The sequence below is a fragment of the Rhyacophila brunnea genome, unplaced genomic scaffold (assembly GCF_057557595.1).
Source record: "Rhyacophila brunnea isolate RB1 unplaced genomic scaffold, BYU_Rbru_1.0 scaffold_6, whole genome shotgun sequence".
Lineage (NCBI taxonomy): Eukaryota > Metazoa > Arthropoda > Insecta > Trichoptera > Rhyacophilidae > Rhyacophila > Rhyacophila brunnea.
The window spans coordinates 18,222,277-18,245,730 of NW_028233276.1; the positions used below are offsets into that span (position 1 = coordinate 18,222,277).

The 23,454-nt window shown below is 31.1% G+C and overlaps 1 protein-coding gene across 2 annotated transcripts in view; it reads right to left on the reverse strand.

The window, feature by feature from the left end:
- The window catches only part of LOC147065338 (uncharacterized), a 200,089-nt gene that overhangs the window by 76,048 nt on the left and 100,587 nt on the right, over positions 1 to 23,454 (reverse strand). For both annotated transcript variants that reach the window (XR_015071738.1, XM_085956466.1), the window contains exon 3: positions 10,231 to 10,351. The gene's annotated coding sequence lies outside the window, so the exon portion shown is untranslated. The remainder of the gene's footprint in view (positions 1 to 10,230; positions 10,352 to 23,454) is intronic.

Genomic DNA, 23,454 nt, shown 5'->3' on the forward strand with positions numbered 1-23,454 from the left:
AATGATATGTCAAATGTTAACATGACGTGGCGTTCTCACTCAGTGGACAACTTATGCTGGTGTATTATACTGATTGCATTTAGTTCATATTGATTTTAATAGTCATTATACGCTGTACCTGAATACGATTATGTAAATGTTTTCAGAAATGCTAGGTAAATTTAATTGAATTATTTTGTAACAGAGAATTTTTTAGTTTCAATATAAAAATAATAATCTTGAATAATTTTTTTTTAGTTTAAAATAGCTGTTATGTTGTATATTTTGTATCGGTTTTTACAATTATTTAGAAAGTAATTACTATATACACCCACGATGGCCGCGCGACTTAAGCGTCGGCCTATAACATCGTGGGTCCCAGGTTCGAATCCTGGTCTGACAAGTATAATTGTTTTTCAATTTGTGTATGAGTTAGAGCAGGGGTTCTTAACCGCGTGCCCGCGGGCGCATGTGCGCCCTCGAAGCCATTTTTGTGCGCCCCCAGCAAAGTATTAAAAAACGAAAAAAAATATTTTTTGATAAAAAAAAAATATTGAAATCGCAACAAAATAACCAAATTTTTGAGATTTGAAATTAAAAAATTTTTCATTTCAAAAGATCAAATATTAGAACAATTAGATAACAATCATTGGCTGATGATCTTGGCGTTTTTGACATTATGTGAAAAATAAAACAATTTAAATCATGAACTTCAGGCAAAAATAAATATATAGGAAAATGATTAATTCTATAAAAGCCTTCAAAGCTAAAATTTAGTTTTGGATAAACATACTTTCGAAAAATTCTCTTGTACATTTCCAAGGATGAAAAAAGTGATTGTTGAAAATATTTTTGACGTAAAATTATTTATTCCTACTCATCTAAAATAGATTCCAGCAATTTTTCATTATCGAATACTACATTTTTTTTTAAATATTTTCAATACAGACATTACTAAAATTGGTAATTCCATAGCAGATATTCTTCAAAAAGACACACCAAAAATTTAAGAAGAAATTTTTGATATTCAAAACGACATTATCTTAAAATCGAACGATTTTAAGTTGGTTAATGTTTTGACGAATTTTTAGAAATCCCATGTGCGCCCGTCACTATTATCCCAAATCTCAAATGCGCCCGCTCCCGCAAAAAGGTTAAGAACCCCTTGAGTTAGAGTATGGACCTAATAGGTATCGGTTTTTACAATTATTTAGATATTAATTACTAAATACAGTCCCACGATGTCCGAGCAGCTTACGCGTCGGATTATAGTGTCGTGGGGTCCCAAGTTCGAATTATGCGTGTGGCAAATACACATATTGTTTTTTAATTTGTGTTTGGAGTCAGAGTATGGATCTGATAGAGTGAGCAGTAGCTAACATCATTTTTTTGTAAAAATAAAAATCTGACAATACAAGCCGCTACTCTATTGAGGTCCATATGGTCGGTCCTATTAGGGTCGGCCGTGATAAAAAAATGCTTTATTTTAATTAATACAAAGTTTTCCGTTAAAAATTGAAAATTGAATTAAGTGTAGTGTTATTTAGTCATTTAATTTCTTCTCTATTACTCGGCTTTTTCATATCATGCCATTAGTAATTAAGCCATCTTTTGTTTATTTCGTGGTTTCTTTCAAAAATATTATTGTATAATTTGTATTTTACTATATATTATTATTGTGGTACATTGGTCAAACATTGTTATGTTGTAATCCTGATTTCTGAATAAACAAATCATCATCAATCAGGGTGGATTTACTGCTGAAAGAAGGCTTTCCACTCTTTATTTTGATATTATAGTGCAACCCTGTAGTCGTTTTATGTTTTTTGTATGCATATTATATGTATGCGGAGTTTTCCGATGCTAGCAGGATTTGGAAAAACAGTTATTCTTGGAGGAACCGCATGGTAGGTATCTATATATCCGACCTAAAGGATGAAGAAGATATACAGTAGTCGTTATGTTGGGTTATATTATTATACAACTTTTATGAATAATTGTCATCATTTGCGTTAAGTATTTCAATTTAAAAAAAAAATGGCTAAATTATTGTACAAAGTATTAACCACAAAACTCTTTAGTTATATATACCAGAATCTTCAACCTATATGTATATCAATATATGATTGGTGAGTTGCATGTGTGATATATGAGAAGATATTCCTATACATACATCTAAAATGAAGAGGCTGAAAAGCAAAACCTGCATCACTAAAACCGATCTTTTTGGAGAAATACAACACTCCTATACGCCAAAGGTCAAATGAAAAGAAATGTTTTCGGCACGAAAAATCAATACTTATGTAAGCATCTGAATTAAAAATAAATCTGGCTACCATTTTTTTATTGGTGGTTAAATCAGTTGCTTACCCATTTTTGTTTTGTTTTCGTGAGCCAGTAATAACGTGAATGGAAAAAATCTAATTGTTTTCCGTTATTTTTGTCGGAGTTTTATCAAAATAATAATATCATTTAGCCATTGTTATTTTAATCCGAACAACTTTGTTTGTTTGCTTCTGATTGAACACAATTGACAAAAAGTAGCAAACTATTACACAGCAAATTCTGGATTTTAGTCCCAGAACGGCTCAACTTTAATGAATTAAGGTTATTTTTCAATACCATGTATTTAGATCCAATGAATGCATGACAATAATCATTATTCGTGATCGTTCCTTCTTCCTCTTTCTACATTAGTGTATCCTGAGAATTTAAGTTATTTATACCTACATCTAGCCTATCTCCATGGAATGGTTACATTACACGTAAGTTTACTTAAAACATTTCACCGTGGCACAGTTCGCCGTGAGCATTCTTATCGGAAAAAGATGACCGGATACCATACAGTCTCCAATTTTATTAGATTCAATATGAACATTAATTCAATTTTATTTTCATAGCTGATTTTGGCAAAATTCATGAATTCAAGAATGAAAACCTAACCTTACCTAACAAATAATCCAGTATATCGGCTATTTTCAAAATTTATTTGCTGCTGGCTTCTTGTAAAGTGTAAACCGACAAGAACCGTATTTTATTTTGACATGAATTTTATGTCAGTACTATAGGACCCAAAGAGGTTGGACAGTCTTAATAGTTGGTCATATATTTCCGATAAAACATTTGACGGTGAAGTGTGATACGGCGAACTGCATACGTACACGTTTCCGGATAGGTACGCCATGGAATATATCTATATTATAAGACACAGTCAACATAAATGATCAATTTATAAAATTCATACAAAAATTACTGCTTGAACAATATTTTTGTCAATGAAAATTCCATTCGTTCTGAATACTATTCTATCTCATAGTATATCACAGTGATGGTTTTCGGTTAATTAATTGGTCATACGTTTTATATTAGTTGTGGTGAAAATTAACAATACCCAAAGAAAACATTGTCGACTAGACAGAGTCTAAACATACTCGTACTTATTATAAAAGCGAAAGATGTATGTCAAAACAATGGAAAATAACGGCTATAAGCAAGCCATCATAATTGTCAACTTAACGTTTTTATTGCCCGATCTATCATTTTTTTAATATGCACCTAGCTTTAAAAATACGCATATTGCATGTGGCTTATACAACTTATAAACCTCATTAAAAAGCTATAATATTTCACAATATTTGCTTAATGCTGATAGCTATAGTATAGCTGATGCTAATAGCTTGCTGGAATTTTGTGCCTACGAGTAACAATAAAATAAATGTACATATATTACGAAGTACTATATTTAAACATTATTTTTTAGTCAAATGACTTATTTATAAGTTAAAAAACAATGAACTCTTCGTTAACGTTAATTTTGTTCTAGCGACATATTTCAAATAATATAATTATGACGATTTTGATAAAATTAATAATTTTTCTATTAATGGTTCCTCATTCATGCCACTCCATCAAATCTATACCGTCCACTCATAATATATTTGTAAATTTCCACATCGTTTTTGTCTTCCTCATTTTTTCCTCGACTTTTCGGGCTTGTTGCAGAGATACAAACAACCGTAAAAGTCTCAAACATTATAAAGTCCATTCATTTTATCAATAATGTTTTAAGGTTAATATTTTATAAGAATTATGTTAGACTCAAACTGTTTGGATATAAATACTCAAAGTATTTATTATTTGACATATTTTACACTATACTAGTTCATGCGCTTATGTTATCACTGAAGTGGAATTCTTTTGATATGTTAACCCCTAGTAAACCCCTTCACAACAATTCCTCTCATTCTGACCCAGTTATGGTTTAGTTATAGAATGTCAGAACTTCTCCACGTTCACAATAATTTTTCAAAGCGATTTTCGTCGTCGCGAGACTCGTGCTCGCTCTATGACAATAGATTTTTTTATGAATGGACTCATACCTACTCACTATTAATTTCTCAAAAACTGCAGAACAGGTGAACTAGTCTGCTGATAGGATGAACGCAATAGCGACAGACAAAATTTTGTTAATAATTCACAGAAATCTATTGAATTAACAAAAGACCTTTCTCGCTATTATTATATTGAGACATTACCAGTTCAATTAATACATTATTGTGAAATAAACCAAATCATTAAGGGTCGTATGCATGAGATTCCCAAATACTTTATAGGCTAAATACTGCTCATTTGTACGTATGAGTGCAAATGTAATTCATTGTTTAGCGACGTCACGATGTGACGTCATAATGTGTCATAGCGTCCAAATAATTTCAAACTTATAAAATTTCATTCCCCGACCATTAATTTAAAATTTTGAAATTGTAAATTTGTCTGAAAGTGTGCGAACGGTACCATATAAATTTAATAATTATACATGAATAATTATTATGAACTTTAAATAATTTATCAGTTATTTTATCACATTTATTTTATAATTCTACTGTACGAAAGGATAGAATATTGCCAGTAAACATTTCCATTTGGTTGCAATACATATATATTATGACTAACTTCACTTCAATCCCTTCTATTAAGAGATGTCAAAACAGAATAAAAATAAATGATAGAAATGCAAATGGATTTAATTAATAATATGTAATGATCTCTGTATAATATTATCATTTATACCAATCACCGTATGACACTATTGATGTTACCAGTGTAATAATACTGCATTTTGTAAGCGAAATATGAGGCATTGTATCAGTTACCTACTATCTAGATTATAGACTGCGGATTAAAATTATAGGTACGTATTTTGTAAACAGCACGAGTAGGAACTGTTTTTAAAGTTCGCAAATGTTTTACAGAGTCTACAAAATGAACGAGGGCCTCAAGCAAACGTTTGTTGTAATGAATGTATTATTAAAATGACATTTGAAAGTGACAGATGAAGCAGCCATTTTGAATGACGCGTGACGTCAGATTGCTTACGTCACAGACAGTGCTATACGCTATATGGTGGAACAACGGTTAAATAGCTTATAAAGAATTTGGTAATCTTATACATACGGCCCTTCGACTATAGACAGAAGGAGTCTTATACATTCCGTGTAAAGAATTTTGAAGACAGTTCGATTTTTGAAACAAAGCGATTTTATGTGTGGTTGTATTGGTAACAAGTTGATTATTTTCTTATTATATTAGCAGCACCAAAAGCAAAATGGCAGCTTGCGTTCGCGTGGCTTGTAATCTGTTGTTTTGTTTATATTTCTCAGTATTTTACATTACTATTGACTATTGATGTTAAAAATAATCATCTTTCCACGAGGCATTGTTTTATAATTACTTAATATAATGTCTATGTTCTTCTTCTGGGAAGTCCGGCACGGGTACGATAGTCATTTTATTCAGGCCATATTATAATAATACAATTATTACTCCAATCACTCTCTGTTCTGGCTGTAGGTTTTTATATGTGACAACAATACGTCAGCGATCGCGTGACAATACGGTTGGGTAGTTAGCAGATCGTAGCTAAGTTCATGTTGATTAACCAAAACGGTACCTGCTTATTAGTACGTCATACTACGTAAATCGATCCACGTAAGAGCTTTTACGAAAGCTACTAAACCTTACTAAGCCTGGTGAGCTTTATTATATTAGTCGTGGATAGTTAAAAGAATTTATTGTTCTATATCAATCTAATGTTGATGCATTCATAGACTAACGTTTATGCATATGGCATATATTAAAAATAGCAAATACTTCAGAATGTTTAGTTGTAATCTTACCAGTACTTATTTCACAAATGAAAATGGCAACCGTCAAAGCTGCACAACTTCTGGATATAGAATAATATGAAGAATTGAAGAGTTTAATATCCCGAATAAATAAATTTAACACCTGTGCGAGTCTCCAGTAAAGTTGTCAAAAATCGTAGAGGCAGTATGTTGTAGTATTCGGTGAATCTACTTTAATTTTCTTTGCACTAATTATTATATTCAACAAATACCTACTCAAAGTAAATTTTTGACATTCTTGTAAAGTTTTGAAATAAATAATTATCAAGAACTAATTCTTGGCTTATATTACTTATTGTTTCACGTTGATTTAAGTAGGACAGGATCCAAATCATTCTTTTCATTATTTAGGATGATAGAATGCTGCAGATGGCCACTGTTGCTTTACCTCAAGTCACGTGTACGCACAAAATACATCGGCCTCACTTTACCGATACTGATGTCGGGCGATACATTTCCCAGCAACCGGCAATAGTTTCCCCATTTTTTTTGGCAATAGCATCGGCAATCCGCAATTTTTGATGCTCGTTTACGGACCCCTTGGTTACACACAAAAAACACACGTAAAAATATTAAGTATAATGCTACTTATTTCCTGCAAATTTGTTAATATTATTATGTATTGTATTTTTATGTATATATTTCTTTTAAACAGTTTTTTGTAACCGAATAACCGAGTAATCCATCTAAAAATATTATTCGATTATCGAGTATTATAAAAACAGCAGTTTTTGATTATTTGACTGTGCAACACGATAAATTTTTCTATATTCAAAATGCTACAACTGTTTTACAAGTTAGTTTATAATTGGTACCGGAGATAAATGTTACTAGGTGTCTGTAATTTAAATTCCAGCTTTCATAAAAAGAATAACATACCTATTGAATGACATTTAATAATAACATAATTATAGTGTTGCTATATGTGAATGGAATTTATAGAATAATTTTTTTTGAACCAGTTCGCCTACCGAATTGGCAATTACAGCTGAATATATTAATTATTTTAACATAGCATTTAAGCACATCAAACATTAACCATTATAGCTCCAGCAATTAGTTATGTAGCATTTAACTAATATGTTATAGCTTAAAATGTGCTTAGGACTTAGGGCGTTATCCATCATACAGTAAAGTTAAGCGTTTAATTACGGTATTTCACGATTTGCCTGGTTTACGCTAGAATAGATTAGAGTAGTGCTGTGTTTCCCAATTGAATTTATTCACAGGACCCTTTTAAATTTTGTATAAGTACCTATATATTTCGAAACTCATAAAATACGGGTGAAATAATTGATTATCGTTTCAAGGTCAAACACCTTTAAATTGTAAGTTATTTTTTTCTGGAAGATGACGAGGATTCGTATTCTTATTTGTCCGGTGGCTGTTTGTCCGGTACAAATCTTGCAATCGATTTTTAACTAACTTCCCGACTAGATAGATATTTGAAACTTTTAGAATATATCAGAATACGATGCCAATGCATTCTTTTAATACTTTTAGCCATCTTAAAGTAGAATTGAATTCATTTTCAGCTAATTTTGTATGAAAAGTTATTTCGGAAGAAATTCGTAATCCAATCCACTATTATTGATTGCTAAGGGGGTGGTCCTAGCAACTAAATTATTAATATTTACGTGCGTTACTATGGAAATCAAAATGACATTTCAGTATTCTGTATTTGTTTGTTTTTTATTCACTTCATATCAAGTACAAGTATGAGCATATTGAGCATAATAATTCAACAGAAAATTTAAAAACGTTGTATATAAAAAGTTCTTTTTATCTTGTAATTATTTTATTTATTGCTATATCCTATTTCTTAGTTCCTGTAAATGTGGAACAATATATTTAGAAGTATGTACCTAAGTAAAAACCTAAATCCTATTCCACGGTTGATTCAAGTAGTGTTGACCGTTTTTTCAATGCAGGTGATTAAAATACACGACTTTTTAGTGTGTGTACAGCGCATGTAACCATATTGGGATTACTACATTAATTTACCTATATTGATGACTTTGCTTGGAGAGTTTCACTGAGAATACAGAGTGTAACCAGGTTTGCGCATCATTTAATAGCTTCCGGTAACCAAGTAATTGTGGATTACAATAATTACAAAAGTAGTTTAGTAAACAAGCTCTGCATAATTTTTTTTCTTTTGTGGAACCCATTTGGGAAACGCTGGACTAAATAAAACGTTACTCGCTATAATAAATTATATAACTTGCGTATAATAGTTTATATAATATATATTTTATTACGTCCTAATATATTATGTATATACATACATATATGATTAAATATTCAGCTAACTAAAGAAATTGAATCAATATAATAATATATGAATTAATACGAACTTTTATATTATTATATTGACGTTTTTAGTATGGGTAATTGGTACATGTAGAAACAATAATATTATCTACATTAGTAATATTTTTGTAAACAAAAAGGAATTTTCTGTTTGTTTGGACATATTGCTTGTTAATTACTTATATACGTGCAATGTTATGTGTTCTAAATCTAAATAATGGGTGTTCGTTATATAAATATTTGCATGTTTCATTCAAAACTAACCAACATTTATAGTAAAAGCGGCAAACGTAGGGATCATAGTATGATACCGTTCACTTGATTCAAGTAAATATAAATTAACTTTTAAGAACATAGTGATCACTATAATATTATACGTATTGAAACAATGGTCAAGGCACATATAAAAGAGACAATCGCTGCATAAATCTAGTCATCCAGTGGTACCCAAAGTCCGAAAAAACATCCGAAAGACAAACATAGAAGATGCTGAATTCATGAGATAGTTAAATTCTGCGGATGTATGCGGCCACGTAAATCACAGAACCAAGAGGAATATATATAAGAGGATATATTGGAGAGGTCTTCATTCAGCAGTGGATTGATCGAAGCTGACAATGATTAAAATGGTAGGTTAGATAAAACACTGGCTTCTTAATAGTTTTTTGAGTTGTCAGCGCGCGTGCTCCTTTCTTAGACGTAAGTATGTACATACTATAAACGTCTCAAATATTATACAGTGGTTTTTTTAAAGCTTTTTACCTGTATATATAATTATGCATTGCTGTGTCACGCATCTGAATAGTGTCATCTTCCCATTGTGTCTTAAGGGTGAAGTGTTTAACCAGTGTGTACTACCAGTTGTCATGTTTGCATGTGAAACATGGATCGTCGGTGTAAGAGAAATCCAAAAAAAATACAAATAGTATCGGAACGTGGCATGGAATGGTGCACGTTGGGTATACCACAAAAGGACCATAAGTAATGGATAAGGAAGTAGACAAGCGTACGCGATGTGATAGAGATCGCCAAATAGATGAAATGGCAATGGGTTGGACATGTTGCTCGGCGAATGCACAACCGATGGACAAATTCAAATTTATTTATTTTTTTACATATCATGACCATTACAAATTATCGATTTAAGACATTCACAACATGAAATTTAAAAACAAATAAATAGTTATAAACAGTGTAAAGAATAAATAAATATATACATCATCACAAAAACAGTATGAAAAGTAAAGTAAAAGGTACAAACATAAAAAAATATTAATTATTAAGCATGGAAGCACACCGAATGCTGTACGAAGTAGACTCCATTTTAAGAATTTATGAAACAACACCTTCCTATACTCAATCTCACGCAGGTGGAATATATCAACATCCGAAGCAATTTGGTTGAACAGAGTTATTGCCCTCCCAATTGGCATCACCAATGGCAGGTTAGTTCTGCACCTTGAGAGAACAAACAACTGATGCTCCCAATTTTTAAAATAGTTATCAGGGACACACAACTTAATACCACTAAGAATGGTACGAGTAAGCGACTACAAGGACGCCATAAAGTTTGGTGGATATAAGGGCCATTGAAGAACTAGGTACTCAGAAGAGTGGAAGGAGCTAGCGAAGGTAGCGAAGGTAGCCAAATATAAAACTATATATTTGAGATCATTACAAACGTTAAATAATATAATAAAATCTACAAAAACCTTCACGTGTAAAGTAATATATTATTGAGTTACAAACTTACCTATGTGGTATTGGACAGCATTGATTTGAGGCAAGCGGTCTACGAGCAGTTTGTCCTATTGCATGCGGCCTTTTCTCGGTATTAAACTTTTCCTATAGCTATGCGTCGTGTTGTATCAAACCTGAAACAAAGACAAAATAAGCCTGCGTGACAAACAGTTGGTACTTACGTCAAAGTAGTTTGATAAATGCCTGCGCCAAGTATTCGTAAATGACGGTGACCATAAGACTCTGCGTGGTTTCCACGGAAACGTTTTAACATCATAATACCACGTGAAAATAACGGAAATGTACTTATAGCATAACCGACACGAATATACATCAGTAAGGAAAGCAAAATAGTTTATTTGTGTGGTTAACTAAATGAATATTTTTGTTGTACCTTTCGCGTTTCGTTTAAAAAATAGAAACCGAGGTTCAATCAATGACAGAACAGCTAATTTAAAATCTTGTATTTGAGGTGAATGTCTACCAAAACTACCCAGCGCATAAAAAACAAAGTTGGCAATTTGAGACAATATACTAATTTGGCCATGAGGAGATGAGTGAAGAGTATAAAGACTTGTTGTTGCTGGCGAAGATGGAGAGTTTATTTTTGACTTGACAAGTACAGTTTGCATAGGTAAAAAGATAAAAAATAACAGTGACGTACATATTTATTCGATGCGCGGTCGGTAATACAGTGGACAGCTCTATCATGATAAAATGCGGAGTGAGATATTTGTTCAATCGTGATAGGCTTTTATTGAAACTCATCACGATTGAAAATGCTTACACTGAGTATCCCAGGCCTTCGATGAGAAAATTAATGCATTTTTATTATAATATTGCTGAGGTAAAAAGTGCTTACTGTACCTAAGTAGAGTCCGTATTCTTTATGCTGGCGTGCGGTTTCCCCCTGCTTCAGCATCTTAACACTGCATTCCCTCTCGTTCCCTCCCATGGAAAACTTGCAACAGTCGAACGCGATGACACAATGCACAGCATAAAGAATACGGACTATACTATTTCGATTGTGTGAAATTTGTTTGCAACAAAATATATATGATGAACAATGTTATTGTCGGCGTTTCTGACTGAGTCAGTATTATTGGAAACTGCTGACGGCATGTGAATAAATAAATAATATAACTTTCAGAACTATTAGTATGTCAGGATTTTGCTGACACTGCTTGGTTATCAAGGAACCGTTGACCGCCACACTAATAATTTATATTTTAATTTGTTTTTATTACCTAATCAATAATATGTATCTAAAAACATAATAATTACAAGATAAAAAGAACTTTTTAAATACAACGTTTTTAAATTTTCTGTTGAATCATATAAACTTGACTTGACTAGCTTAAACGATCAAAAAAAATTGTACTTGATAGAAATACTGAATAATGAAATTTCATTTCATGTTGATTTACATAGTAACGCACGTATATATTATTTAATAATTTGGTTGCTAGGACCCCCTAGCAATCAATAATGGTATCGAAATAACTTTTCATACAAAACAGAATTAATAAAAAATGAATTCAATTCTACTTAAAGATGGCTAAAAGGACAAACAACCACCGGACAAATAAGAATACGACCTAAGAAAAGCACTGTAAATTGTAAAAAAGAAAAATTATGTGTTTTCATTTCAAGTCAAAGGTATACTCACAATTTAAAAAAAACGTTCCAAAATGGGAATTCATTAAAAGATTCCATATTTAAAATATATATTGTAATTTTGTTTATTAATTTTTATTTAATACAGCGATAATATTATAAAAAAGAATAAAAATGTGTATATATATCAAACCGAGCTTTAATTATTGTGATCATACCGATATTAGATTCGGTATAAAAGGTAATTATTATTGTCGACATCTCTGTCTAACTAAACAAACCGTCCGTGAACTTGCCAAACTATTTACGTGATAGTTTTGTTGTTGTTACTTCAGCACACTCATCCTCAAAATCATCCGTCGTGGCTCTCTGCCCAGAAGGATAGTTTTAATAAACGGAATGTTTTACATTCCAAAGTAATTTTGTCTACTGCGTTGCCGATGTAGTACCGATTATTTTACGATTTGTGTATCCACTAAAATACCAAAGCACACATTATGTATAGGTAAAGAATGATGAGTAAATACAAATTTATTTTAGCCAATATTGACCCAAATTTTCTGTGATATTGTGTTGTTGACCTACGTTTATTGATATTGATCGAACTGAAAACTTTCGCTTGTAATCACAACCTTTGTTTTCAACAAACACATTTTTATCGCTAGTGTTTCAACAACATGGCATTCAAGTAAGGTACGATAATAATTTTACGTTTTAGAGTTTTATTTGATACTCGATTTTGAGTTAGATACATACCTAATTGTCTAACAAAATATTCAAAATATAACATCACGAAAATAAGGAAATACACTTGTTTGAGAGCAGTCGTCGCAAAGTAGGTTAAATTACACATTTTTCACACAGGGGATCCACTTCCTGTAGGGCTATTCTAATTAGTTAAACACGGTACATGTTTCCGGCAATTTTATATACAAGGCGTTTATCTAAAATGAATGGTAAAACATTGATAAGCGCGCAACACACGGGACTGTCTCTTACTTGATTCCAAATACATTTAATTAGAATATCAAGTATTACGTATTAAAAATATGTTGCGGTTTACTTAGGCATACTCAATGAGACACTTGATAGCTCGCGGTAAATTTAAAATTGCTGCATCGCAATTTTCAATATGTAATTGTCGTACTCTATATCGCTCTGACAGTTAACACGGTTATGAGCGGACGTGATTTTGGAGTTAAGTTAGAATAGCAGGTCATCTTCGGCGGTTCATATTATGAGCTATCCTATTTATAGAGCTCTCAAAAGAAAACTACCAATGTTAAGTTTTTCCTTGTTCTATCTTCAACAAACGACATTTTACTTTCCAAATATATTATGTTAAATACATATTGGAATATTATATTTTGTAAAATACTAATTAATATCGAAAACACTGGCATATCCCCAATCGCTTTGATTTATTGCCACAAGAATGTTGAACAAAACCTTATTCTAAATAGAGCTTAATAAACATACGAAAGTGAAGCAAAAAAGGACCCCCCCCCCCAGATCGACTGATTAAGTTAGCTATAAGTATCTTTGAAATGCAGATTAATTCGAAGAGAACTTCACTTATATGCCATTTTTTTTTGCCAAATTTATTTGCCAAATGTAGGGCGTATGAAAAAAACAATCCATCACGATGGGTAGAGAAACAGTCAATAATACAATACTTTGGGATTACTATTTAACTGACAAATCGTGTATAACTGCACACAAATAATGATTAGAAAAAAAGTGGTATCCAATTGCTTGCGTTAGGTAATATGACATTTTAATTTAGCGATATTAATATCTGTTTATCTGTTTACCAACTTGACTTCATACTTTCTGTAGTGCGTTTTAATATTATAGTGTATTAAACTCTTTTTTTTTTAGTTCAACTTCTTCGTTGTTCCAGAATACGACTATCGCTATGAGGATTCTTCAAATTTGGTAGAATAATATCGTAATGTTCTATGATCGTTTGTTAACTTTGTCAAAATTTACCCCCCGATTACTCTACACACTCCTGAATACGGGTTGAAGGGTTGAGAGAATACAATGACAACTTATACTCAGATAGGCGGCCATACTAATGGTTACATGTAAATTGTATGTATTACATTTTGCCGTATCACAGATCACCGTGAGCTGTTGTACCGAAAAGAGATGGCTGTATAGTATTGAGATATCAAAATTACTTATTATTGTTCTTCGATCATTGCAGACAGTTATGTTCTAATTTTATTAGATGCATTATAAATATTGATATTTGATAGGTACGACGACTTGACACATACAAGTACCTATTTGAAAACCTACTTTTGAATCATTCAGAGTATGTTTATATACATATAAGATGTGAATGTATTTATAATTTACTTACGTTTTTTGTCTTTCCCTTATATTCCGGTTTTTAAGTGTTTTATTTAGACATGAATTTGATATCAACATTATACGGCTTTCTATTTCAGACAGAACCACTTACGGTGAACTGTGGTACAGCCATCTGCATGTTTACTAATTTCCAGAAACATATACTAATACAGTGTGGCATTGATGTGATCAGGAGCGAATTTTGTTGTTATTACAGTGATGTATGAAAATTTTCATCACGAATTCTTCAGAAGCTTTATTCTCCTACAATGATTAGAATCTTATATCCGGGAGCCAGATGGTTTATCTCCTTTCAATTGAGTAATAAAACGTCATTTCTTTTTTGAATTCGATTAATATTGTACCTTGTCGTTGTAATATTTAGAAACAAGGCCATTAATCTTGATCAAAAACATTGTACATATAACCCAATGTATTGAAAAAATGTTAGACAAATTGAAGCATTAAACTGTTTTGCATAAGTACTTTTTCATATTATACTTATCTAAAACTATCACCAATATAAGTAATTATAAAAGATGCGAAATGATTTTGTGTACAAAATTATTATAGGAAAACTTTTTATAAAATGCATCCGTGGTGGCATAATTATTGCTAGAGTCTGTCTTCTATAAGTTGTCGTGCTGGTTTCCCCCGATTCAGCATCCATCTCGTTCCCTCCCATTTAAAACTTGCTACAGTTGAATGCGATAGCACGATGTTTTCCGTGTGATGTGTACGCCAGTTTATAGAATACAGACTCTAGAGCCGTAGGTCGTGGATGTGCGGGAATAAACGCAATGGTTCAATGAATGGTGAGAACGTGTAATAACTATTCCTTATACAAAAGTCAGTTAATATAACTTCCCACCCTGGTAGGGTAGCCTACGGTAGGTCAGTTGATAGACCCGCCGTCTATGAACCCGTGGGCTGCGGGTTGTTTCAGCGGCTGGGCAAACAATGATTTTTGTCAAGCTTTGTTTTTGTATACGAATATATATATATTTTTTTTTCGCGCATTTAGAAATACCTCTGTAACTTGGTGAATAAACGTGTAGTCAAAGAAGCGTAGCCTGAACCCAAGTTTGATCCCGGAGCTGGTATAATATATATTTTACAGAGGCGAAGGGTGGAGGTAGGCTAATAAGATCCGATATAAATAGTGCACACTAAATTTTGTCAGTCATATGTATTTGTTTTTATTGAACTAAGACTACAATTTTATTAATAGATGGTGTTGGCTGCTTTTTAAAAATCAATTAAACCCTGCCTAAGCTAAACCATAATAGTTATGGTATACTTTGGGCGATACGATAAAATTGTGCACATTTTTTCATTCATACTTATTCGTTTTCGTTGGATTAAAAATATATATTACACATCCTCACCAAACTATAAAACTAAAAATATTATTCTATCTATAAAATATCCAACATTATGTATAGTTTTAGATATTTTATAGATATATGAGAATTTTTTGACTATTATCTAATAATGGCTTGGTCTACGCATTTTTTAATTAAATTTAATAACTAATCGATACTATCTGCATATTGAAGTCTTAATTCAATGAAAACAAATATGTATGACTGAGGCGCCAGTGATATTTTGTATGTTCAGTAAATAATAATTGTGATAAAACTACTTAATAAACAAAATTCAACTTAATGTAATTTGATTGTGACCGTCCTATTTCCCTCCTACAGGTATTCTTCGCCACTGCGGCAAATGAAATATCTTTCCACCTTTAGAAAATGCATAAGCGCTCTATTTGAATTTAATTCTATTTTATATATAAAAAATTGGAGCATTAAGGTCATAATGTCCATTTAATTATACACGTTTTTAATTGAATTATTTTCATCATATCCAGTGATTTTCAACCGTTTTTGGTTGACGGAACAGTTGGAGCATTTTCTAAAATCTCGGGGAACCCCTACCTGGGTAAGGCATAAAAAATCGTTTAAATCAGTAAGCAGTGGCATACCTAAGCAAATTGCCACCCATTAACACACTCAAATTGCCGCCCCTTACCTTACTATTTGTGTTCAAAATTTCTGTGATTACTTACTCTGCATTTTATTATTTTTCCAATGAAAAGCAATTTAAAAAAATCACATCAGGTACACATCATAATTATACAAATTTAATAATGTTGGAGTCGCAGGCAAAATTTTGGTCATCTCAATGGAGTCTACTCTGAACAGTTGTATTATTCGCATTTCTTTCTTAATTTACTACCCCTTTAAATTGTGCTTCCCTTAAAAAAAACATTATCTATCTAATTATATGCACAGAACGTTACTGGCGTAAATGATAATAATTAACATCTTTGAAAAAATAAAAATAGAGAACACGAGTTATTTAAACATTTTGAATCATATTTTGATATGGGTATATAACTATAACGTTATCGTACATATTTTAAATGCTTTCATAAAAACAAACAGTGCGTAGTAGGTGGCGATGTTCACTACTAGCCACTCAATTCGTCATTTTTTATTCTTTCATCTCATTGTTGCTAAAAATTTTACTCTTGAAAGTGAAACTCTCGCTTGGTAGAAATTTCTTATTTAATACGATTAAAATACTTTATCCGGGACTTTATCCGACTGACTTTCTCTTAGGTATGCTTACATACTGTGGCTTAAAATTTAGAAGAGATCTTTATTTAGCTACATATTTTTTCAGACTTATACGCGGCGTAAATGTGAACTCTGCCATTCTTGGTGGTGTTGGCTTGTGTGTCTCTGATAATTACCTTAGGAATCGAGGGCATCCGTTGATTGTCTTCCAAGGTGCAGAACTAATCTGCCATTAGTGATGCCAATTGGGAGGGCAATAACCATGTTATAATGAAATTGCTTTGGATATTGATATATTCCACTTACGTTCGAGTGAATTTAGTTGGACGTTGTTTTATAAGTTTTTAAGATAGGGTCTATCGATAGTCCACCCTGTGTGCTTTTCTATCTACTTTTATTTGAGTTGCTTTATTTTATTTCTTTTCTTATTTTGTTTCTTATTTATTACTTATTGTATTATTAAGTCACATCTCTCAGTATTTTTATTTTAAAAATTGTTAACACTTATTTTATGTCATGTCGTGAACGCTTTGAATTTGTAATTTGTTATGTTCATTATATGTAAAATAAATAAATTTGATTTGATTTGATTTGACTTGATTTGATTATTTAACAGGGTCATAGTATTTACCTTTCTTTATAGTTCCGCGGAACCTGGTTGAAAATCACTGATCTATAGGTACTCTATTCTATAGCATCTATGTTGCAGTGTTATACCCATGTCGTAATAATACAATGAAACATATCTGTCCCTAGTAATTAAATGAGACGTATGTATTTATCCATATATCAAAACGGACATGCCGCTTTTGTGCTCGAAAAAGACAATAATATGTAAGTAATATTCACGTCGTTGATATTCAGCTGATACGAACTACTGATGGCTTTTTAATTTCATTTTAGTTGAACATGGCGTAATTTAATTAAAAAGTTTACCACAAAGAAAAACGTGAAGGAAACTGCTCGGAATTGAATGGGTTCGACACAAATGAATCATTTCATTAAAAAGCAACAAAAAAAGTAGAAAATTGAATGTCGAAACAGTTTAAAAGCAATATATTCAGTATTTATCACGTGTCGTGTATTTGTACAAAGAACATTTTATCGAACGAACTGTGGTCGTTGGCATGCTATGTATGGCGCTAGGGCCTTCAAAATAGTATCAGTACTTTTCTTCCGAGACGATACTAGAATCAGTACTTTTTGTCAATATCAGATCATAAGATAGCCCTTTCTCTAGTTGTTATATTTAAATGCAGATTAGTTTCCCACCATGTAGTATTTAATATGTACAATTTTTCAGAAAATTTTCTTTTCATTTTTGCACCAGATGGAGTATATTGTAATAATATTATGTAGGTAGATCATGTCCCCTACAAGGGAAGGGCTGACAAGGCTCTAGCCTGAGGGCACTGGCTAAGAGGAAATTTGGCGTGGCGGGTCGACTATATAAATGAAATAAACACACATTACCAATTTTCTCTAACGGTAAAAAAATCACTATTTTACTTCAAGAATATTAATATTTTAAAATATGTGGTTATGAGATTTAATTTTTGATTATTGTGTGTCAATACTCGACAACTCCATAATTCAAGTGGATGTATTAACTATACAAACATTCGCTTAAATATACCGAATACCCTTAATTTTACCTCGATCATCATTTGGAAAACGCTACTGTAGAGCGTCACATTGTCTTTAACCTTAGCGATAAGTAGAGGAGGGTGCCAAAGATTCTTACATGGGAGCCCGCATCAGGATGTGGCGGCCATGATGTAGGTATGTGTTTTTTTTTCGTATTCTTTGTTCCTTGTTTTCCAATAAATATAGATATCGTAATTAATAATCGATTAATAAATATATTATTTTGAGGTTAATATTTTGACAACTGTTTTATTCAAATATCCCACCATAGTTTGGTATGTAATACCATTTTAACGCATAACGAAATATATGTACCTATTTAGGAATAAGATGATATCAGACAATTTCAAAATGTACCTAATTAATGAATTATCCCTCAAAATTTGTTAAATAACTATTTAAAAAATGGAGTTGCGCAACGTGGCATGGAAGAAACCAATGGATAAGAAAGCAAACAAGAGTGAGAGATGTGACAGAAGCCATCAAATTGATGAAATGGCGGTGGGCCGGACATATCGCACGGCGAACGGACAACCGCTGGACAAATACAGTCATTCAGTGGTACCCGAGGGGCACTAAGCGGCGACAGGGGCGCCCCAAAACCCGCTGGATTGACGAACTTGTCAGGTTTGGTAAAGTAGGTGGCAGAGAAAAGCAAGGAACCGAGAAGAGTGGAGGGAGCTGGGGGAGGCCTTCATCCAGCAGTGGATCGACCCCGGCTGAAAATATTTATAAAAATGTATTTTAAAATACATTCCTGATTTTTTGCTATATTTAACGAGTATTGATACATCGGTATTAATACTTGCAAGAATCGATAATTTTCATTCGATACGATATAAATACCAACTAGCGATGTTTTTTTCTTTCGATATGACAACCCTATGGTGGCACTAATAAAAAAATAAAAATGGCCACGAGCACCGACTTAATCGTTTGATGTTGTGGTTTTATTACAATAAAATTATCGACGTACACTGATTGCCTCACCTATGGAAGGTAAGTTTAACTAAGGAACAGAATAATAAGTAAACCGTGTAAAGGTAAAGTCTAGTACATACATACAAACAAAATAAACAATGTATAAACACAGTGGGAGTGTCAATTGTGCGATGTGCGGAACTAACCTGCCATTGATAATACTATTTGGCAGGCCAATAACTGTGTTCAACCAAATCGCTTCGGATATTGATATATTCCACTTCTATTTGGTGAGTTTGTAGACGTTGTTATATTCTTAAATAAGGGTCTACTTAGGCTCAGCCATATACTTTTTTAATGATTTTTTTAAATTTACTTTTCTGTTTACGCCCTTATATAAATATTGTTAATATCTGCTGTTACTTACCTCTTTATATTTTCATGTCGTGTATTTATAATTTCTTCTAATTAATTAATTTTTCTTTTTTCAATTTTACTATAATTATCTGAAATAAATAAAATTCAAAACAAAGTAAATTTAACAAGTATTTTTTTTTGTATTCCACCGCAGATATAAAACATGTGAAAATGCACTGACAAACAGCAAGTATGGACTTGATGTTTTCAGGGTGTTTTTTTTTTAACCTATCACCAGAAGTAGTGACTTTGGTCTCGAAAAGTGGTAACACGCAACATGTGAACTACGCAAACTACATTTTAATTTGATAGTAATATTTGCATGTTTGGACATGCGTTGAATTTCAGAGAAATCTGTATTTAAGAATGGTTTACTTATAATTATATCACTTTTTTGAAGGTTTTATTGCATAGTAATCCGAAATTAACACCTAGATGAGAGGACCACAGCTCCACTGAATTGATAGAGTGAAGGGGGAGATCTGAGAATGCTGGAAACAGAAGAGAATAAAAGAGAAACAACGAATAGCCCATGGGCTTATAGTGCTTATATGGTAAGGAAAAGAAGATGTTATATATATAAATATTGATTATGCCTTATTTATTTTGTCATTGCTAATAAATAATATTTAATCTGTGTATTTAAGATTAAGCTAGTTCTGGGACTTTAATCATTTGCTTTGTCATTGTGAAACCTGTGCCAGTTTTCTCCTCTACACTCAGATCTTCGACCTGACCCAATATGACCTATATGCGATACTTTTCGATTACTGAGCTTGGTGTACCTGTCGTTTTGTGGTGAAATTGTTTCAATGGAACCAAACTATAGAGTGGCTCATTTTCACAATAAATAAAGGTTTGTCCATCTGACAGCCGTAATATAAAAATATGAATTAATTCTACAACAGTACAAGTATTGTATTGTATTATCTAGAAATGTTTAAAAACACCTTGCAACCAACATACTCGTAAATAGCTAAAATATTTCTTATAATTCTTATTTGAAAATATCTTATAAAAAGTTCGAAGAAGTTTTAGCGATCCGGCTATGTGGGACTAACGATATTTTCTCAAAAGTCATAATATAATATAATATAATATAATATAATATAATATAATATAATATAATATAATATAATATAATATAATATAATATAATATAATATAATATAATATAATATAATATAATATAATATAATATAATATAATATAATATAATATAATATAATATAATATAATATAATATAATATAATATAATATAATATAATATAATATAATATAATATAATATAATATAATATAATATAATATAATATAATATAATATAATATAATATAATATAATATAATATAATATAATATAATATAATATAATATAATATAATATAATATAATATAATATAATATAATATAATATAATATAATATAATATAATATAATATAATATAATATAATATAATATAATATAATATAATATAATATAATATAATATAATATAATATAATATAATATAATATAATATAATATAATATAATATAATATAATATAATATAATATAATATAATATAATATAATATAATATAATATAATATAATATAATATAATATAATATAATATAATATAATATAATATAATATAATATAATATAATATAATATAATATAATATAATATAATATAATATAATATAATATAATATAATATAATATAATATAATATAATATAATATAATATAATATAATATAATATAATATAATATAATATAATATAATATAATATAATATAATATAATATAATATAATATAATATAATATAATATAATATAATATAATATAATATAATATAATATAATATAATATAATATAATATAATATTTTTTTTTTTTTTTTTTTTTTTTTTTCGACCATGTCCGATCCTAATAGGATCATATGGGCCTCCACAGACAAGAGGTTTGTATTAACAGATTTTTTTTACGAGAAATGGATGTCAGCCACTTGCTCAACCTATTAGGTCCATACCCTGACTCACACACATATTGAAAAACAATATGTGTACTAGCCAGACCCAGGATTCGAACCTGGGACCCACGGCATGATAGTCCAACGCTATGACCACGTACTCAGTAGAGAACTAATAACAAAAAAACTAAAATGGGTCATGCCAATCTAGATTATAAGGTTGATAATATCAATTAATACCAATTATATAATAAGAACGAAACATTGGTCTAATAAAAATATTTTTCGTATTTTGGGGTAGATATTACATTATTTTGATGAAGACTAAAGAGTATTACAAATTTTTCGGCCATATCCGCCCATTGGCTACAGAATATGGGGACCGTGCGGTGCCTCAATAATTCCCTATCGCTCGCCAGTCTTCTTGCACCATTCCAGGTCATGACAGCATCCCATAGCTCCTTTGTATACACTCTGTAGCTAGTATTTAGCACTCTTCAGGATGACGGAATCCAGTTGGGTTGAAGAATAGGTAAGCCAGATTGAAGTTCTCTTTAGGCGTCGGCAGCGCGTGGCCAAGCCAGGTCCAATGTCGCCTCCTTACTCTCGGCACGATGAGAGGTTGCTTGGTTTGCTCTCTTATCAGCTTATAACTCTTAAATTCATACCGCACAGCCAGTATTAATTTATTGTCGCTGGCATTTGTTCTCGAAGCTCAGCATATACGGTGCCATGATTCTCTGCCGTAAAGTAGCACCATCAGAATACAAGAGTCGAATAAGAGGCATGGGGTTGTTTGTATTGTTAACAATAGAAAAATTATATTCTCTTCGTAAATAAAATTCAGTCTGTTTTATGCTTATTAATTATTAGTTTTAGGCTCACGCGTATGCCGGTGGTTTTTGAAGCGATTATGACGCTTCTAAAAACGCGTAAGGACTCAAGTCTTACTTTCATATAATCTCGTAAGCAATATGCTTCACTTAGTGAAGACGGTAATAATTTATATGTATTGCCATCATATAGTAATGTTTTTTTTATCATCGTCGATTGTTATAATTATAATTTTAAAATAAGAACAATCAAGATTATTATGCCAATAAACTAATGATAGAAATTATATAATTTTGACGTTTAGTAGTTCAGTTTTTAACCGTTTTTGTACAATGATCATATCAATATCATCACGATAACAATATTATAATCTATCTTTTCACTTATTATTTTTTTACATTTATCTCCTCGTGTTTTGAATAGTATTAAGTCTGTATTTTTAGTTTTAATAATTTAACTCATTTATGTTTGTCTTTGTAATTTATAATGTTGCAATGTTTTGACATTTTAGTGAACTTTCTAACAAGTGATAATTATTTTCTTCACATAAAAGAATCTATACAGCATTTTTTATCACTCACCTATGGTTCAAACAAGATTTGCATGGAACTAGTAAAAAATACTTGTCTGAAAAATGCGTTCGAAAATGCCCAATAAATGCATAAATAGACAATAACAAAATATAAACGATAATGTTAAAACATTTAATCAATTTAAAAATATTGTAGAAACAAAAAACTGTTTTAGGGACCATTTTTCCCTGGTGGTGTCTGAAGGTAAAAACACAATCAATATTGTTGACCAAAAATAAAGATCAATAAATTGTAAATAGCCACGAAACACGTGAATTTCTTAATATCCAACCAAATGAATACTTGAATAATTATCTCCTATATATTA